The following is an 18,981-nucleotide window of genomic DNA, read 5'->3' as shown; positions in this document are numbered from 1 at the left end:
TTGCTACAGAAACGGACACAGTGCAATAACTTAGGACTTTATTACCACTGAAAGCAAGCACACCGATTTTAACAAGTTTTGAATTGAGTTCTCCATGGGCACATATAAAACATCTACCTACTTTAACTATCTAAATACTTCCTAGATATAACTGCACTTTCTTGGGGATTTGCACATTTCAAGGATAACTGATCTTTCCTTTCCTACTAGATTGTTTTGGTCTAGACTCACATGAATTACTTGCTTACTTCCCTAGTGCTGTGCTTATAATCATGGCAACTAAAATTATGGAGCCAATATTTAATCTGTTTATCTCATGGTAATAACCAACACTGTCAGCAGTAAAGAATGCATTAGAACAGGGTGCGTCAAACTCTTTGGAAATGTGCAATACTTAGAGTAGTTGCCAGCATTCCCACTGATAAGCCAGATTTCGAAAACTATAAACAGCAAGGGAAACATTTTTAACAGCTAACCTTTAGCAGATAGCCCTCACTTGAAAGTATTTGTATTTGTCTTATAAACATCAGCCCATAAAGACATGATGACATGCTTTAGTCTCAGTGAAGCATGTTGAAGAAAATCTTGACAGATTACTTAATTCCTCTTATATATGTAAAACATATTTGACCTCCTCCAAGACACTTTCAAATACCACGCTCTCAATTGGGGAAAACACCCAATTGGTACTTTCAGGATTATGAATCTATTTTAACTTTTAGGTCATTTTGAGTTCAAATTCAAGAGACCTAATCAACTCACTTTTGAAATACAAGTGATACAAATTTATACCTCATTTCCTAGTTTGAACTAATTTCTAAAGACTAGCCTATAGCTTACTCTTGAATTCTTTCAAATTCTTCAATAGCCAAGACGACAAATCAAGTACTGCCTGATCTACACGAAAGGAAAAGTTTATCCCAAGCTGTGACTAAAAATGAAGTAACACGGACGCTTTTTAAAGGCCTACCTGTAAACCAAGAGCAAGGGTGAGAAGAAAATAGAAATGAATCTTCAATGTTTGAGTGCCCCTATTGCAGAAGGCAAGCCACAGAAAGGAGTCAGGTGCCTAGTAAAATCTATATAACTTAGAGGGAAAGAAAGGGATCCCTAAAACTGTGGTAGAAACTTCTTCTGAAGAAGAAGTTCAAAATCTGTCATGTATTTTAAAAGAGCTATGAGGCCATGCAAACCCAGGGACACACAAAGCAGACACCCCCATACGAGACAGCAGTTGTTTGGTGAAATCAGGAGACCCCCTCTCTGCTTTTCCAGCCTGACCAGCCATACTTGCTAAAATGCAAAGGAACCAAGACGCAGCTACGGCCAAAAGGCAGGGAAGAAAACTTGGAGCAAAAATTCTTAAAATTGGAAGTGCTAAAGCCTTTGGCAGAATGAACATACCTGGCTCCTCAGGCAGCTGAGCAGGATTTGTTGCCTAAAATAAGCTGCAGTTCTCCAGAGACAACACCTCACTCCTTACACACCTGGCTGAAGACACTCGTTTGAGTCTCAGCAGTGACACAATCTTATCAACATGGCTTCAGCTGGGGTTTATGAGCCCCACCTGCTGCTGCAATTAATTGGCCAAGGAACACCTACTGCCACCCTGCCCACACCAGCCTTTTGCCCCAGCTGGGGGCTGGGCTGTCCTGAGGTAACTTTTCTGTTCCCATCACAAAGTACAAATCCTTGTTGCTACTATTTGTAATTTTTGATTAAGCAACTGAAGCTGAGTAATTACTGATTCCAGCATGTGGAAGGTCTCAGCCCTGCAAGGATTTCAAAACCAGTATCACAGACTAAAAGCCCTACTCTGCAAATAAATCTCTTTCCCACGAAAGCTGCTTTTTCTGCAAATTAGCTTTTGCAAACTGTCACAGGAGTCCTGCAGCCAAACTTCCTCCCTTGCTGTCATCACCATGTCCTACTAAAGGGAAACTTTATGATGCTTTAAAACCAGCTTTTGGTTGTCTCAGAGAATCTTGAGATTTTCAAGCAATTCTGCTAGTTGAGTGGCACGTAGGAGAGCTTAGTCCTCAAAAACCCCTGCCACAGGTTTGTTCTTCTGCCTGAGTTTGCCTTGAGCAAAATACCCCAGCACCTGTCACAGTTTGAGCACACAGAGCTGGTTACCTTTGTGCTTAAGGTGTGCACAACATTAGAGCCAGAGCTGGCCTCACTATTTCACCCAAAGAAGGAAAAAAATAGCCAAGAGATATTTATTACCACTGAAAGCAAGCTCAGTGATTTTAGTAAATTCTAAATTTTAGTAAATTTTAAATTCTCTGTATCCTTAGCCACGGTTCATGCTGTTGATGCTGCTGTGCTGTTTTCTGGGCAAACATGTCAGGTCACTTTCTGCTGAAAGAAGTTCAGCCAAATTTCACCCAAGCAGGAAAATGTTTTGACAAAACTACACAAATCTGCACTGGGGAAAATGGTCTCATGTAGTGAGCTATCCTATTATTAAACTTGGGAGCAACCTACGAAGCCTTGTGTCAGAACTCAGCATGACTAAAACATCACAGAGAGGCCACATACCTACCTGGTAGGTTGTAATTTTTTTAGAGAAACACATTCCATGGTCCATAGATGAGTGAATCCACAGAGATCGGTGGCCTTAGATGAACTCTGAATGTCCCCAAAACCTTGCAAATGCAGGCCAAAGCCCCAGGTCACCAGAGCACAGACTCAGCTTTATGTCAGCTTGACTTACTATGTTTACATAGTATTTGCTGAATGGGAATAATCTTTGGAAAAAAGATGAGATTCGGTGTAAAAGACTGTGCCTTCATCTGGAATCTGAGTATTTCACAGGATGGAAATCTGGACAATGTCTTATAAAAAATAACAAAAATTAACAGTTCAGCATCATACAGAGAATGTTCTGATGGGACTCTGTTCATGCTTCTTACTCTGTTTCCAAGTAACTTGACTTTAGAGCAATGGATGCTCTCTAAAAATTTACATAAATAACAAATACAGTGAAAAGTACAGATTTCCTGGGGTGTTTTAATTTAACATTAACCAGATGCATTTGCTATAAAGGCTAAATTCAAAGTTTGGTGCCTTAAAGCATTTAAACCATTTACAGTTGAGAACTTCCCATCTAGAAGGACTATGCCCCAAGAGATTAATATACCTGCTATTCAGTATGGCCAATATTTTAAAAGCATATAGCCAGGTCAAGCCCTATGTTGCATTCATCCATCATTGGTATGAAAATATGATTATCATATTTGCCAAGAAATATGTATTTATGAAATGTTCCCATGAGCATAACCTGCTGAGGTACAAAACCTGTTGAAATGGATTTCTCCCTGAAGGAGGTATCCTCCAGTTTAGTTACCCCCAGGTACTCAGGGCCTTTGGCTCCCAAATCTCCCAGTGTTCCCCAGCGGTTGGGGAGCTCTGGGTGAAAGGCAAAGCAGACACAGGTGAACTGAGCGAGGGAAACTCGTGCTTGGAAGAGCACAAGCAAGAGCAGGGCTTGGCAGAGATGGGGTAGGGAGCCCAAGCTGCTGGGTCATGCAGGAATAAAGGGAAAAACATTTCAGCCAACAGGAGTTTGGACAGCAAAGGCAGGGATGAACTTTCACAGAAATAGATACAAATATTCAGGTCTTGGCAGGCACTACTTTGGAGATTCATCTTCCCTTCAGATGTGTCTATACATGACTACCCTCTTGGCGTCCTCCTAAATCATTTCAAATCAGACTAGTCATGTACTTTGCATGCAAGCCAGGGTATTATACACTGAAAAAGGGAGAGTATATTTATTTATTTAGGGGTTCCTCTACAGGACATTCTATATGGCAAAAAAAAAAAAAAATCTTCTTGTCCTAATGAATGAAATGTAATTAAGAAAGAAAACCAGAAACAACAAACAACAAAAAGTTATTGAAGGAACCATCTTCATCAGAGAAAGCTTTATAAACAGAGTAGTTTTTGGAAAAGAAGGTTTAGAAACATAAAAAAGAAATCTGCCTACTGTATTGAAGAAAACAGTGTTTTGCCTACATTTTTTGGTAAATAATATGGACTTAACCAATTAACTATCTGGCTCCAGAATCAATCTCATTTTGTCATGGAAACAGCTTGTAAAACCCTGAACATATGGAGAGTGCAGGCTGACGTCTGAAAGTTTCAATAAAATACTTAGTACTGTTACATCTGAGAACTGCATATTTACCAAATGACAGAAAGCAAGAAATTGCTGTTCCCTCTTATTTAAGATGAATTGTGAAGCCTGGATTGTGAGATGTCCTTACTTACCCTATCAGGCAATTTGCCAGAATGCTTTGAATCCTTAACACAGTAGTCATTGGATTTCTGCTTTATAGCAATGTTTAAAAGACTTCTGGTAAACTAGAAAGTGATTTCTCTGTGTTTTCCAGCCTTAGACTATTCTCTGGCCATCACAATACCACATTCCGTAGGTAGTCTTTACAAACTGATCCCCTTGCCCTGCATTCATAGCACTTGTTAAAAGTGAATGGGTCATTTCACACTCCAACACATCAAACCATGGGCCAGAGCCAAGAATTAAAATCCTGCCTAGACTTCTTGAAGAACAGGGGTTGGGACATTTGCTTAGACTCAGCATGAAGCCTTTGTTTCCATTTATAATCTGACAGTAGATGAGTATCAGAGAGAAAGGGAAGGAGCTGGGGAAAGATGGGGACATGGAAAACCAACATCTTTCTTGGACTTACACTTGCAAACAGAAGTCCGCAGAATTTGGATTCTCATTTCTGCAGTGTGGGTGTTTTTCTGATTCCTACATTCTTACCTCTAAAACACCATAGATTCACAGTTACATAAAACATTTCAAACTGAGCCAAAGTCTGGATTTAATTACTGATAAATTCTGTACAAATACAAGCTCATCAGTACTATCAGGAAATCAGCTCTCTCTCCATATAAAGGCACAACTCTATTTTCTGTCCTTAAAACTTATTGTCAGACCTTGCTAACTAACATTGAAACTTACTATGGGAAAAATACTTTTTATAAATAAGAGATGCACCACGCAAACCACCAGAAATTTTAATGTAATCCTTAGTATGCAAGGTTGTTCAATAATATTTTGGCTTCTAGGAAAAAAAATCACATGTTTTCTTATGGAAACTATCTTCAAGACAAATATAGTTATGTTATACGTGAACAGCAAATTTAATAAATGATAGTCATATTTTTAGTTGTTTAACAGCCCTGGTATATCCATCTTCTTCTCTTCACAACATACAAACATCAGTGGTCTTGGCAAATATTACTTAGTTATGGTAAATTGCCATTGCTGAAATTACTCTGAGCTGATGAATGTATATAGAATGAAATAAAATCTAATAAAGATCCCATATGTTCAAATTAAGGAGTACAGACATTTCAGATATTTCTGAAATTTGTACTAATTCACCACTTCATGTCACCAAATTCTACTCTCCTTGTATTCCCTGAGGCTGGAATTGCATTAAAAAAACTTAATTTTCTAGAAAATACAAATCACAAAATAAAAGAAGGGAAACTTTGATACACACAGAAAATGCCAAGAGCAGCAAAATTTGTGCTAATGTTTTAAAAACAAAAATAAAAAAATTAATTTTTAATAAGCCCAAAAGAAAATGTTTTTTGGCAGACTACAAAGATGAGAAGCATTCCCATTTCTGGCAGAATTCCAGTGCTCTGTACACTGAGGAAAGAAGCAGCAGTGAATGCAAGTGAATGAGGGAAGGGAAGGGAAGGGAAGGGAAGGGAAGGGAAGGGAAGGGAAGGGAAGGGAAGGGAAGGGAAGGGAAGGGAAGGGAAGGGAAGGGAAGGGAAGGGAAGGGAAGGGAAGGGAAGGGAAGGGAAGGGAAGGGAAGGGAAGGGAAGGGAAGGGAAGGGAAGGGAAGGGAAGGGAAGGGAAGGGAAGGGAAGGGAAGGGAAGGGAAGGGAAGGGAAGGGAAGCAGCTTGTCTTTCCGGGATGCACTGTTCTGAGAGGCAGGTGCCAGCTAAGGATTTTTAAAGCCCTATTCCAGCTTTTTTCCCTCCCGGCATTTGCCCGGCCGCGGCCCGGCCCCGCCCTGTGCACAGGCTCGGCCATGGCGCTCCGCAGGCACAAGGTGGCACCTCACGAAGATTTTTTTTTTGGCTGGTCCATGAGTTTTATTGCTTTTATCAAACGACCTCTTCATTTTTAGTTCTCATTTCAAACCGTTAAAAGAAATGGTGATGCTGGCGAATATTTTACCTAATTTAATGATTATTCTTTATTCAAAAATCTGAACTGTTATAAAATTATGATTAAAACACTCCATTTCTTCAGCATGTAAATCAGTCAAAATTTGTCTATCACGTTTGTAATTTGGGATCAGAATTTTGGCCCCCCTCCTCCCCCAGTTCACCTTTCTGCTTGTTTTGTAGGTTTGCTCTAATTTCCAGACCCAGAGAACTGGAAACTCCTCTATCTCAGTGGGCAGGGGCAGCATGGAAGGAAAACACCAAGCTGAGCTCTCTGTTCCCATTCCTTGGCTCAATTCATACGATGAGTTAGGAGAGGCACCAGAGACTGAAAAGCAGAGAAACTTAACACACTGAGAGAAAAAGGCAGTGTCACTTGCAAAGCAGACAGTGTCATTTTGGCCTGCTGTAGTAACAGAGATGCATTTTTGGTTTAAAAGCTCTGTGTATTTTATCCTCAGGGTGATAACTCTGAGCTTTCTGATGCTTTTGACTCTGAACTTGGAGTAAAAGTTCAGCCTTGCAGAGGGTGACCCAGTTTGAAAAGCGTTCCACTCTACAGCCAGACAGAAAGCTTTGCACAATTTTGGTGCCAATATTAAAGAAAGCTGAAATCAAATGAAAAATAATAGTCAAGGGAAAGCCGAGTCCATCTTACAAGAGGAGGCTCCAACACCTTCTTTGCTTATCCTGATAGTACAAAAATTATTCTTTTTTTTCTTTAAATACATTAGGGTGAGGGGTAAAAACCTGAGCAGAGAAGAAGCTGAAAAAAAATGCCACCATCTTAAAGCAGGGAACAGTCAGGAAAGCAGAAGAAGGTTTCTGCATGACAAGCCAGAGAAGTTCCTCCCAGGAAAGTGCAAGATGCAGGAATCTTTATTCACTGTTAAGCAGACCTTGATAGTTACATCTAGGAGAGGGATAACAAGGCAGAAATGCCTGCAAGGATCCAGGGGCAGCATCTGTTCCATATTTTGGAACTGCTCAGCCACCACTATGAAGAAGGGCTGGCTTGGAGATTTATTGCTAAGCCGTGGGGCTGGCAGACAACAGGAACATAAAATATGGGGAGAAGCTCTGAAGGCTGTAGAATATTCAAAAGACATGCAGTATTAAGAGATCCTATGGTTACTTTAATGGTTTATTTCAAAATATTGTGTGCTTCAAAGTACCGACTATGCTAACTCTTCCAAGATGTTAGTTCCACCCTAGCAGCTGTAAACTCCTTTCTAAAAAGTTTGTTGTCCTGTTTGCCTCAGTTCAGTTGATTATTCTAGTTTCTAGTAATTAAAATTGCATTTCATGATTCTAAGCCTTATTTAATTAATGTTTCCAGTTTTTCATAGCTACAAAAATAATACTTGTTATTTTTAAAATTAAATTTTTCATAAATGGCATTGGTTCCACTTCAGATATATGTGAACAGGACCAAGGAGACACATAATTCATTATAAATTTTGATGTGTTTTTATGTTAATTGAGGATACATAGAACTGTTCACATGAGATGCAAATCTTTTCAAATCATCTTCCTGCTTTTTTGAAAAAAAAAAAAAACAAACCAACATTTCTTTGAACTAAAACAAGGAGATAATTTTTTATTCATTTTTATACCTTATTTCAAGCAAGTTTTTTCCAGCCCTGACATGGTTCTGAGAGTCTCCTTGCCCAGATGCTGTGGTGTGCTGCAAAACACACTGAGAATAATGAGGAGGCTGTTTTTTCTGCAGTGCTGTCACACATATGCTGTCAGCACTGTGGCACGAAACATGATTAAGTCTGATATTCTGTCTTGTTACACTGCTATCCAGAGCACATCCCAACATATGTAAACTTTATTTTTTTTTTAATATTATTCCTTGCAGCCAGAAGATTGACTGTTTTAAAACCACAGTAGTAAAGCAATGGGCCAAATTCAGTCATTCCACCGATGCCAGTAAGGCTTAGCCAATTTACAGTAATGTAACTGAGTCACTTCTGACTCACACCAGGGAAATCAAGGCAAATTTGACCAATGTCCAAGTGGTAAAATGTGTTGGGACATTTTCTTCCCTGCAAGTTCATCATCTCACTGGTGGAAAACAGCTCAGTGCAAGCTCATGCTGGGGAGTACAAAGCTCCACCTCACAACATGGTCTGCTTTGGGGAACAGGAGAAGGGACCATGATGGCCACAGCTAAAAGTCAGTTTATGACCTGCCTTGTTGATTTGTTGTGGGACTGGGACAAAGCACAGAAAAGCTTCCCACCTGCACAGTCAGAATGTGATGCAGTGATTTGCTGTTCTGTTAAAAGTGGGGGGTGGGCTGCCTTAGAAATTCACTGAAGTATGATCCAAATTGGAAAGAACATGAAAAGTTTCACCTTGAAAAGCGGATTTAAAATTGCTCCCTTTCTGAGCACATACAAAACTTCCTTTGTCGTTAATAAAAGTAGGAATCTTTCTTTGCTCCTTCTTCCTTCTCAAAGTCTACTTTCCATTTTGATGTCAAGTTTAGGTCCAAATAGTTGCAATGAAACTTCCAGGCACAACCTAAAGGAATAGTCCAGCTGGATAATGGAGAACAGATTGCTGAGTGTTAAACAGAGCTTTGTTGTGGATTTAGTCAAAAGCTTTGCTGTCAGAGGTCTTAAAGCAAAAAAATCTCCAGATACAATGAGGACAGGCTTTAGCACAATGTGGCACAGGGGTGCCATCTAAAATTAATACGTGGTAGTTGTGCTCTTACATTAGAATAGATCATTTTCACTGACAGTGGCTAGTGGGAAGGAGAAGGATACAAAAAAATTTTCCATCTCTAAAGAGTAAAGGTACCTACACATTTACACACATCACCTAAGAAACTATAATGTAAAATAAAACCAACCCACAAATATCTACAAATTCTAGGCAACACCAAAATGCATGGCAGACTCTTAATCTTTTTACCACAAGATTATTTCCACAGCTAATGAATGAAATGTACCTTCTACAATAATTCACTGCATAGTGTAGCTGCAAAATCTCAGGCATCTGTCCACACAGATTCCCTGAGCAGGGAAGTTATCCTGCTACCTGCACTCTTCATGCGTTTCTGTGTCCAGTTAATCCACTCTCCTATTTATTGATAATCACTGTGATGCTAGATAATCAAGGATGCTAGAAGAACCTGTAGCAACCTGCATATATGCATGAAGAAAGCAATAAGGAACACTTAAGAGTGCTAGTGGGAAAGGGCCTGGGGCCAACAATGGGGAATACTGCTCATAATGTGAGATTTGCAGAAAATTAGGGAGAGCAATTAGATGAAGAGCTTTTAAATCTCTGTTTCCACAGCCATGTATTTCAGATGCTTTCTTTTCTGATACAATTTGAATGTACAGATCATGGTAATTTGCAAATCATATATTTCCAGTCGGAATCCTCTTTGGAAAGAGTTGCCAATATCCAACCTTCTTTCCACAAACCAGTCATCATCATATAATATTCAAATAATTGGACTGTAATTTTTTGTTACTGTTATAATGTTTCCTCAGTTATTAACTAGGCTCATCTGGGTATGTTGGGTAGTATTCTAATGTGTAATAGAGGCACTGTTGAGAACTCATGACTCACAACTGAAACTGATTTTTTACACATTCTGTTACTAATTTCTAAGGGTATAGCTATGATGTATTCTACCAGCACCCTTTGCCTTTTCTTAAATGTGGAAGTCAGAGCGTGGGGTGGGTTGCCAAAAACTCCCCACACCTTTTCCCTCTTGTAAAGCTATAGGAAATCTGCCTGGTAGCAGAGACATTAGCTGCTTTGTTCTCTGAATTCCTAGAGCCTGTTCAAGATCAAGCTGTGGTTTCTCATGGAAAAGTTACTTTTGTTCTTTCTGCTTTCCTAGTTGTCTATCCTAGACAAGATTACATAGCTGTTGTTTGTGTTTGCCTAAACAGAAGAGTGCCTGAACTGAAGGAAAGGGGCAGTCACTAACAAGGAGAAAAGGATTCAGAGACAGCCAGGGTCACATGGCCAACAGGCTTCATCATATTCAGTTCCACAACTCTTGTTTCTTTGATCTCTTTCTTTTCTTGAAAATTTTCTTCAAATCACACACAAATTAATTTCCATCAGTTCACCTCTCCTAGAAGGGATTGTGGGAAATGGCTCCTAATACCTGCTGTTGTTTAGATCTCTTCTCTTCTGTTCTGTTTTGATAGCAGGACAACAGTCTTCAATTGGATCTGTGATGTGAGCATTTTTTTGCAGCCCTTGCTGTACTACAGCCTGCTGGTTAAATTATTTCTACAGACAGGCTTATGGCAATTTGATGACATATGAGTGCAAGAGAAGGTCAAAGTTTGGCTCCTAAAGTCTTCAGTAAAAATAATAATTAATGTGTACCTAGTGTTTGTAGCTATATAAGCACTTTACAATGGAATTTCAGTATTACAATTCCTATGTGACAGCCAGCAAATCAAAAGGAGTATGAGCGTGGCAAAGGCAGGAAGAGAACGCAGAGCTCTGGCTGAGTGCCCTCTCCATGCTGCATTTTAGTATTAGTTAAAGCAGCAGCTAAAGCAAAAGTCTGCCCAGCAAATCACTGGTGTAGAAGTGTTTAGGCCACAATTCAGCATGAGACAGCACATTGCTGCTGACTGTCAGAGTTACATTTGCCTACACCACAGGCAGTGTGAGCCTCGATCCCTGGAAAACATGGATCTTACTTCTGCAGCACTCGGGTGCAACCCAGCCAAGAGCACAAGGCAGAAAGAAGAGGGTCTGTGAGTGCCAGGCAATTCTGTCTTTTTAAGAGAGGAAAACAACCTGCAATCCTACAGAGAGCCATGACCAGGCTCCAGTGGGCCCCAGTCAGACCTTGTTCAAACACTGCTGGGGTGGGAGGGAGCGCAGGATTGTCCTGGGATGGCACTGCCACCATGAACAGTCACCTTCTGCCACATTTCCTTTATGCAATTCAGAGCTGGAAAGGACTCGTGCATTAGAGAGAAAACTCTTCTAGAGATCAGTGAAACATATCCAGCACATTTTATAGTTAGGGGGAGTTTTAACTTAACTGTGACTTGAGTGCAGGAGTCATGTCTGGGAGAAAGTGGTGCAGTGCCTGTATCCCCAAAGCCTTTCCCTCTCTGTTCCAGAGATCTGATAGTGCTAATTATGCCATTTGCTTGGAGATACTGATTTTCACTATATAACACCTATCTCCTGTGCACAGATCTCAAACTACCCATTCATTTCACATAAGCCACACAACAGAGACAGGAGACATAAACTCAGAGAATGAAAAGGTAAGAAACTGGCATTTAGATCATAGTATCTTAGAGCACAGGGGCTGACAATCAGATTAGGAGCTGTTGTCCTAATGAAATAACAATTGATTCATGTCTGCACTGTGCGATTTTAGTCCAGAACAGTAGGATTGGTTAAAACATCCTGAATCAGGTCCACATTATAATGTGACTGCTTCACACTTCTCCATAACCCCAGGTGAAATTCTTTTGTGCTTCCAGCACAGTTTCTGTGCTGGAACTAAGACCACACGAGGGCAGTGTAGTGGGGGAGTAAAATGCAGGGATGCAAATTAAATTCTAAGCCTTCTTTTCCTGCCTCTTCATGAAATCTGGAGAGGTAGAGTTGTGTCTACATAGTAGAGTTTCCCCACAAATTAGAGAGGAAAGTTTAACACTTCTGTTCAGCCTCTTCTTATCACTGTATATTTTCCTGCTTTTATTTCCTTCACCACTGCTCTGAATATTCTCTTTCCTAGAGCTGTGGTTCTGAAGTGTCTCAGAGGTTGAGACTTCAGTACACTCTGCTCTGCAAACATACAAAGATTGGGCTCCTAACAGAAGGGAAATTGTAAGAGATGTAGAAAGTCAGGCTTGCAAGGTAAGCACTGTGTACTGGAACAAAATCTCCAAAATTGTGGTTTAACACCCCTGCATTCCCTCATCTAACCCAAAACACAAATTCTCTCAGGAAAGCAAACAAGATCACTATCCTTGACTTTTGACAAGTATAATTTCCATATTATTTCACTAGGCTAGGAAATATATTCTTCAGAAACTCTTAGCTAAGCCTCTTTTCCCCTCAAACCCTCTGCAGGGTTCAGTCCTCTAACTGACTGACACAGCTGCTCAAGTGATTTTTTTCAAGATGAAAGCAGCCAGAATATTTAAAATCCTCTAATTCAGTTTTAATGTGAACATGTTCTTAACACATGCAATATGTACTTATGTAAACTTGAGATAAGTTTGTCTGCATTGTGTTTGACTGATCCTTTAGGTCTTCTATAATCTTAAACAGATAACTGTCCTAGGACATAGTTGTAGTATTCTGAAATTTCTTTACCTTCAGTTTTGGTTTCATAAGCAATTGTTTCTTTGAAAATTTATACTGCTATTGCTTTAAAATTGATACTGCAATCCTGTCTAGTTAGAGACAGTGATAAACAAGAGCTTACTCACATATCCTTAAGGAAACATGCAATTTTTTAATAACCCCACTCTCCTGTCCAAAGATGGATTTTTATCCACTGCATGCTCTTTCTACTGCTGTGCAACTATTACTAAGGCATAGTAATATCTTCTTTCTATTTCCACAAGCACGGCATTACGTACCTTGTATCACTCACACCAGCCACAGTGTGATACTGTACCCTGGAAGAAGGCAAGAAGACTAATGAGGTGAAATATTCCTGTCTGAAACCCAGGATTATTTCCTTCCACAAAATTCTGATTTTCAGGGTATTCCTTCATGAACTCCTGCAAAATAAACTTATCATATCCTCAGTCACAAGTAATGGTAAGAAAACAAGCCCAGTAACTGCTTCTGGGTGTCACACAAACCTTTTCCTTGAACAGTGGTTTTGTATTTTACTGTGTATCTGACCAATTAAATCCCACATTAGGGCTTCATTTTGAATCCTATTTCCTTCAAAATTCATATCAAATTACATGGACCTGTGATCTAGTACAAGATCCAGTATACAGAAGACTATTTTGCACATTTTTTTTTACACACCAGCTTATGTATCCTTGGTCATAGCAGGAAATCTGATCTCCTCCATACACAATTCCTTATTCTTTCATTCAGCCACAAAGCCAGCTTCAGAGTAACTGCTCATTACAGGCAAAATACTGGTGTCTCTTAGGGAATGACAGATCAGCCTTGGATTTAAAAATGCCTGTGATCTGGGCCTAAATGCTCTTAGTCTTTCTCTTCTGTCTCTGACAGTTTGCTATAATTTTAGGGAAGCATTCTGCTGAGCTTGGGTAAATAAATGTTATGGTTGTCTCACAGAGAGAATAGCATTTAGGTCATAATAGAAGCTTGTTATTTACAGTTTTAAAAAGCCAGTTCTGAGTCCTGTCCTGGATGCCTAACTACACATGTGACTGATATAGCGCATTTTGTATATTTTGGCACAAGAATGTGGTACACAATGGTCTTATTTAGCAATATTTTGAAAAACACGCCAATTTTGAAAAAACAGCCATTCAAATATGTGACAGAGCTGTGCCTTCTGTGGAAGAGGGTATAAAATTGAGAATTCTTGGCTTGTGATATAACCTATCCACTGTTTCTAAGGAGAGAGTCTTCATTAACATCTATTTTCAATTTTCATTTTATAAAATAGTTTATGCCAAACTGGGACATATCATCAAGTAAGGCCAAGTTGGGTAAGCACATGTTTTTTGTATACAATGAAAAGTACATTGTGGTCTGAATTCTGTTTAGACTAACCTGCTTCTATACAGAAGGGTTAGAATGAAGGCTTAGAATTAACATAAGATCTCTTGCTGCTTATGAATGAGAATATTAGTGAAAAGACTAAGTGGTTTGTATGAGAAGTTTAGAAAGCTACTATTATTCTCAATGTCCAGTGCTGGTCCTTCAAATCAAAAAGAGCTGACTCATCCTGTGACTCAAATATTGCAGTGTTGGTTTCCATTATTCACCAGATCAGAACAATGACGTGCAGACATGTACATTTTGCTTGGGTTTTACCAGGTTTTCCAATATAATTAACATCAGTGCACTGGACTATTATTGTAAGGCAGGAGAAAGCTGTGGATTGTTTCTGTTTAGATTTTTTAAAATGATGATTTTCCTAAGTGCTTTAGATGTCTATATTCTACAGAAATCTAAGTGAGAATCTGTAATTCTGCTGAAACTGTAAATTATGTACTTGCTCTGTTTCCCTTTTTCTTTTATTAATAGATATCTGTGTTTTGTCCTAAAGTTCTGCAAATTATATACGAAGTCACAAAATCCAAAGTGAGACAGTTAAAAGAGTTCAGGCACAATTGTAAAGCTGTTCCGTAATTCTAAATATTTAACATCTTGTTAAAACAGCAATCACTAGATACTTGGCAAGGCTGACTAAAACAGATGTTGAAAGAAGAAAACTAGTAACCATTTAACTGTGCAAAAGGGCTCAAACATGATTTGGAGCCTATGGGAAATGTGATATGAGTGATTATTGTTGTGTCTGCCAATTAAATAAAGCTCATCAAATTATTCATAGAAAATAAAATCTGTTGCAAAACAAACCCCTTTGACTCATAGCAGACTGTTCAAAGATGCTTCAGTTTCTCTAAATGCACTTTTTCTTCATTTGAGAGAGATTAGGAGACCATCCACAATGGTCAGCAGCTTTAATTGGTGATGTGCATTACAGTAACTGTTTTTTGTTCTTTCCCTTGATGATAAATATTGATGTTTTGGAGGGAATAGATGCTTTTCTATCTGTAAAGGACACTGTCCTTTCAGTCCAGTTCATACGAGAGAAAATAAAAAAGAAATAGCACTATTACATCCAAACAAGAAAGAAGAAGTCTAAGAATAAATCCTAGTAAAGTACGGAAGCATGATCACAATAATTTCAGTTAACTAATGAACTGGACAATTCTGGTATGAATGTTTCACTGTCAGGAAAGAATAAGTGTAGGGATTTAGAGTTCTGTCACACAACAACTAGGTGATACTGAATAGTCATATCTAGTCTACCATAAACACCTGAATATAGCACACTGCATAGAGCACACCAAATATAGGACCTTTATTCCAAGGCTCTGACTTCTAAGACAATAAAAATATCTTTTAGTAATAGCTTTTGTGCTGGAAATAAATTTGTGATTTTTCCTGACTCTGAATCTGCTATCTAGTGAAAGAACCCACTAACACTTAGGAGAATGGGAGCACAGTTCTGCTTTGTACTTGTTGAACTTATCTACAGAAAGAAAATTGCCCAGCCCTGCAGTGTAGTCTGGTTCCAGGCTATATGAAAGGATCACACAGTGTTTCTACTTCACAGCACAGAGACAAAGGTTAATGAAAGCCAAAACCTTGGGGCTCAAATCAGTTCCTTGCTGCCACTGTAACCATCCTGTGGATTAGAGAGCTTTCTTGCCATGTGGCTCTCCCACAACTGGAAGTTTCCCAAAAACAACATTTTCAGTTAGCTGTTTGTGTTTAGACTATTCTGGGTTTTTTTTTAGGAACAGCTGTGTAGTTGAGCATCTCCTACTAAATTGGTAGTTAAAACCACTTTAGGCAACTAATTTCAGTGGTGTACAACAATGATAGCACTGGAAAGCAGGGGTGATGCTGTAGCTAAACAGCACAGTAGAAAAAAAAACCAAAACAACAAACTGTAAAAATATCCTGCTCATATCTCACACTGTTTCAGGGTTTCCCTTACCTTTCAGCCAGTGTGGACCTTTTTAAAAGGAACTAGAACATAACTAGAACAAAATATAGAGCCTTTAGAAACCATGCATAGAATATCTGGAATATTTTATTGGACTTCTCAACAACTTAATCACTTTTACTTCTGAAAAAACCCAACATGCATTCTTGCTAGCTAACCTCATTATCCAGAAACACATATCCAGAAAGCACTGAGCCTCTGGTTTTAGTAAATCTCCACTCTCCCTTTGCTTCCCATGTTGTTCTGTAATTTTGCAATGCTTCTCATTGAAACTGCCTTTTTCATGATTATTGGTGGCCACAAGCTTTCCAGCCCATAAGCAAACACCCTCTGTCCCAAAGTAGTCTCTGTCTTTCATCCAGCTACATCACTGAATGCCAGTAGTTCCCCCTGTTCAGTGAACACACTTCCAGACCTGCATGTTCTGGGTCAAAAATTATTTCTTTGACAGCATTTATATATACAGCATCTTTTGTCCCACAGCCTTTGAAAGAAGCTAAAGATATACATGCTTTGTCCAGAGGTCATTTAATCATGGAAATACAGCCAGCCTCGGCTGGAAATGCAGCAACAGTTAATAGTGCATAGCAATATAAGAGCAGTTTAGGTCAGCAAACTATGAATGCATTTGTTCCTAATGAAGCTGCTGCTGTAATTTAGGAAAGAAGCAGAATAATTATTCAGTTTGGAGTTTGGCCAAGAGACCAAAATGAACAGCATTCAGACTCCAGTAAAAATGCTCAAGAGTTTAAAATGGCCACAAATAATGTGGACCTAGGTTTTAAATTTCATTTGAAAGATGGATGAGCAGGTCATTTTGCTGTCAATGGGTCTCTAATTGGTTTGCCTCAGAGCAGTTTTTTTGATCAATACTTTCTACTTCTTTGTGTAACAAAGATTCTGCATTCATCATGTCTCAATATTTTTACATTCAGTGCTTTGCAATCCCTTAGTTATAAACCCCATGATTTAGTAAGGCCAAAGTGAAGAAACTGGAGTAATTTTAGTATACTTTGTACATTGAAAAGCCTTGATTTTTAAAACTAATAATTTTGTCTTATATCTATGAGGAAAATCAAGAACTTTCCATCTAATGGTTTTAGACCAAATTAGATTTCTTCTAGGAGTTGATTTGTCTGCTTCTGCTTCCTTACCAAAACAAAAATTCAAAAGAGAAGGGTCCTTTTTAATTTTAATTTGATGACTCCCTGGGAATTTGGATGCCCTAGAATTACAAGGGGTTGTCCCAGGTGAATAATTGTTTCTATCCCTGTCCCATGTTACACAGACAATCTTATGATTATTCAACCCCTTCACCATGGAGCAGGGCAAGGGCTTGGCTCATCCCTCTCAGTCATCTGCTAAAGGCCAGGCTTCTCTGCTCACCAATCAGAGCTGTGAGTGCTTCAGACATGAACATGGACCAAACTGACACATGGCTACTTGCATCAGGAAAAGCTGAGTGCAGAGAGGCACTTACATGGACAGCATTTCTTTTCTAGGGAGCATCTTTCACTCACAGCCAACCAGAATACGCTGCCTCCACAGGAGTGCCATGCTCTTTGCTAGGATAGCACGTCAGCATTGATGCACCAGCAAAGCTGTGTGAATACAGCCTTAGCCAGGCCTATAATCTACTTTTGATCTTGGCAGTAACCTCCCACCGACATAATTGATAGTCTGCTTTCAGTCATGGACTTCACACAACCCAACATTTACACTCTGACCCATAATTATATTTAGAACACACACACACCTCTTCCTGCACAGAGAATAAAAAGCTGCACAGTACATCTTTCAGGAAGACTGTAAAGATTCCACTCATCCATCCCTAAAGACAAAAGTCCTTTTCAAAGTTTTCCATCATGCTGTGCAATAGCAGTTAGTGCTGTCAATCTCTTATATGTGTCTTACAAAGAAGACCAGAAAAATAACTAGGATACAATTTCATTATTCAGATGAAAAATGCCCTTCCTTACAGCAATCCAGTTACTGAGGAAGTTCTGTCTGTTATATTACCAAGATATATATAATGAAGGTGGGACGAATAATGTGAGACTTAACATATCTATGACTTTTTACCTCAGGAGACCAGCACAAAGCAGAAGGTTTTATCAAGTTATTTTATTACAAAAGTGAGTGATATGCATGCTTAAAACATGCATCAAGGGAATGAGAGGCTGCAAAATATTAAAGTAAACCTAGACCACATTAGCATAGCCTTGATCTGCAAGAACAGTACTGGCAATAAACTTCAGCTCAGTACTGATCTTTTTAAACTTCACTGCTGTTTCTTGTAATATCCTTTGTTATGTCAAATTTTAACTTCAAATGCAGTGAGCAAATTGCCCCATGTGTTTAAGTCTGGTCCTGATTTACACAAAAGGCACATTCTCTTTCTTCAAAGGTTGACTGGACAAAGTCCAAGAACTGTACTCAAAGGTTGCTTTTTGGTTTCAAGTTAGCAGTTGAAGTTAAAAGATGTGATGTTTATGTTGCCTTTACTTAAGAATGTTATGCCACTGTAATCTAGAAAGCACACCATAACAGCTCCCTAGCAGGTCTGCAATAGAAATATAGATTAGGAATACTTTTAAATGCCATCTGATTTGTCACCACCAAAGGAGCAAGATCAGTGTTCCTTCAAGTGACCAAGAGTGCCTGCCCAGGGAAAAGAACATACTCAATTCTGAAATGTTCCATTTGCCATAGATCTTGGCTTCTGTCAGTAAAAACAGCACAAGTCTTGATAGAAATGGAAAAATTAGCCCTATTTCCCAGAAGGCACTATACTAACCACTGCAGCACATGTACTTTTAATAGATTTATGGCTTATATGTATTTTAGCAGTTCCTCTTTTGGCAGCCCATAGTTTTAAGAAATTTTATTTACCTTCTTCTGGGACTATGTGTTTTTCTCCTCATAAATCAGACTGTTGCAGAAGACAATCATAATGGCATTTTGCTGCTACTTGGAAAGAAGGTGATCAGGGCTCTGCAGTCCTGAGGTGCAGTCAGAGATCAGCTGCCTTCCCAGGAGGAATGAGCATT

The 18,981-nt window shown here is 39.1% G+C and overlaps 2 protein-coding genes across 5 annotated transcripts in view; one reads left to right on the top strand and one right to left on the bottom strand.

The window, feature by feature from the left end:
* Nucleotides 1–18,981, bottom strand: part of ALDH1A2 (aldehyde dehydrogenase 1 family member A2) — a 121,884-nt gene that overhangs the window by 98,156 nt on the left and 4,747 nt on the right. For 2 of the 3 annotated variants that reach the window (XM_021532056.4, XM_085588258.1), the window contains exon 1: nt 1,405–1,556. The exons of the other annotated variant lie outside the window; for it this stretch is intronic. The gene's annotated coding sequence lies outside the window, so the exon portion shown is untranslated. Of the gene's footprint in view, nt 1–1,404; nt 1,557–18,981 lie in introns of those variants that run through there. 3 annotated transcript variants of the gene reach the window in all.
* Nucleotides 13,730–18,981, top strand: part of LIPC (lipase C, hepatic type) — a 68,338-nt gene continuing 63,086 nt past the window's right edge. The window contains exon 1 of one of the 2 annotated variants that reach the window (XM_085588262.1): nt 13,730–13,883. The gene's annotated coding sequence lies outside the window, so the exon portion shown is untranslated. Of the gene's footprint in view, nt 13,899–18,981 lie in introns of both variants that reach the window. The other variant, XM_021532054.3, reaches the window with a different exon arrangement.

This window comes from Lonchura striata, chromosome 10, assembly GCF_050655825.1.
Source record: "Lonchura striata isolate lonStrDom1 chromosome 10, ASM5065582v1, whole genome shotgun sequence".
Lineage (NCBI taxonomy): Eukaryota > Metazoa > Chordata > Aves > Passeriformes > Estrildidae > Lonchura > Lonchura striata.
Note: the sequence above shows the minus strand (reverse complement) of the source record. Positions and strands in the feature narration are given on the sequence as shown.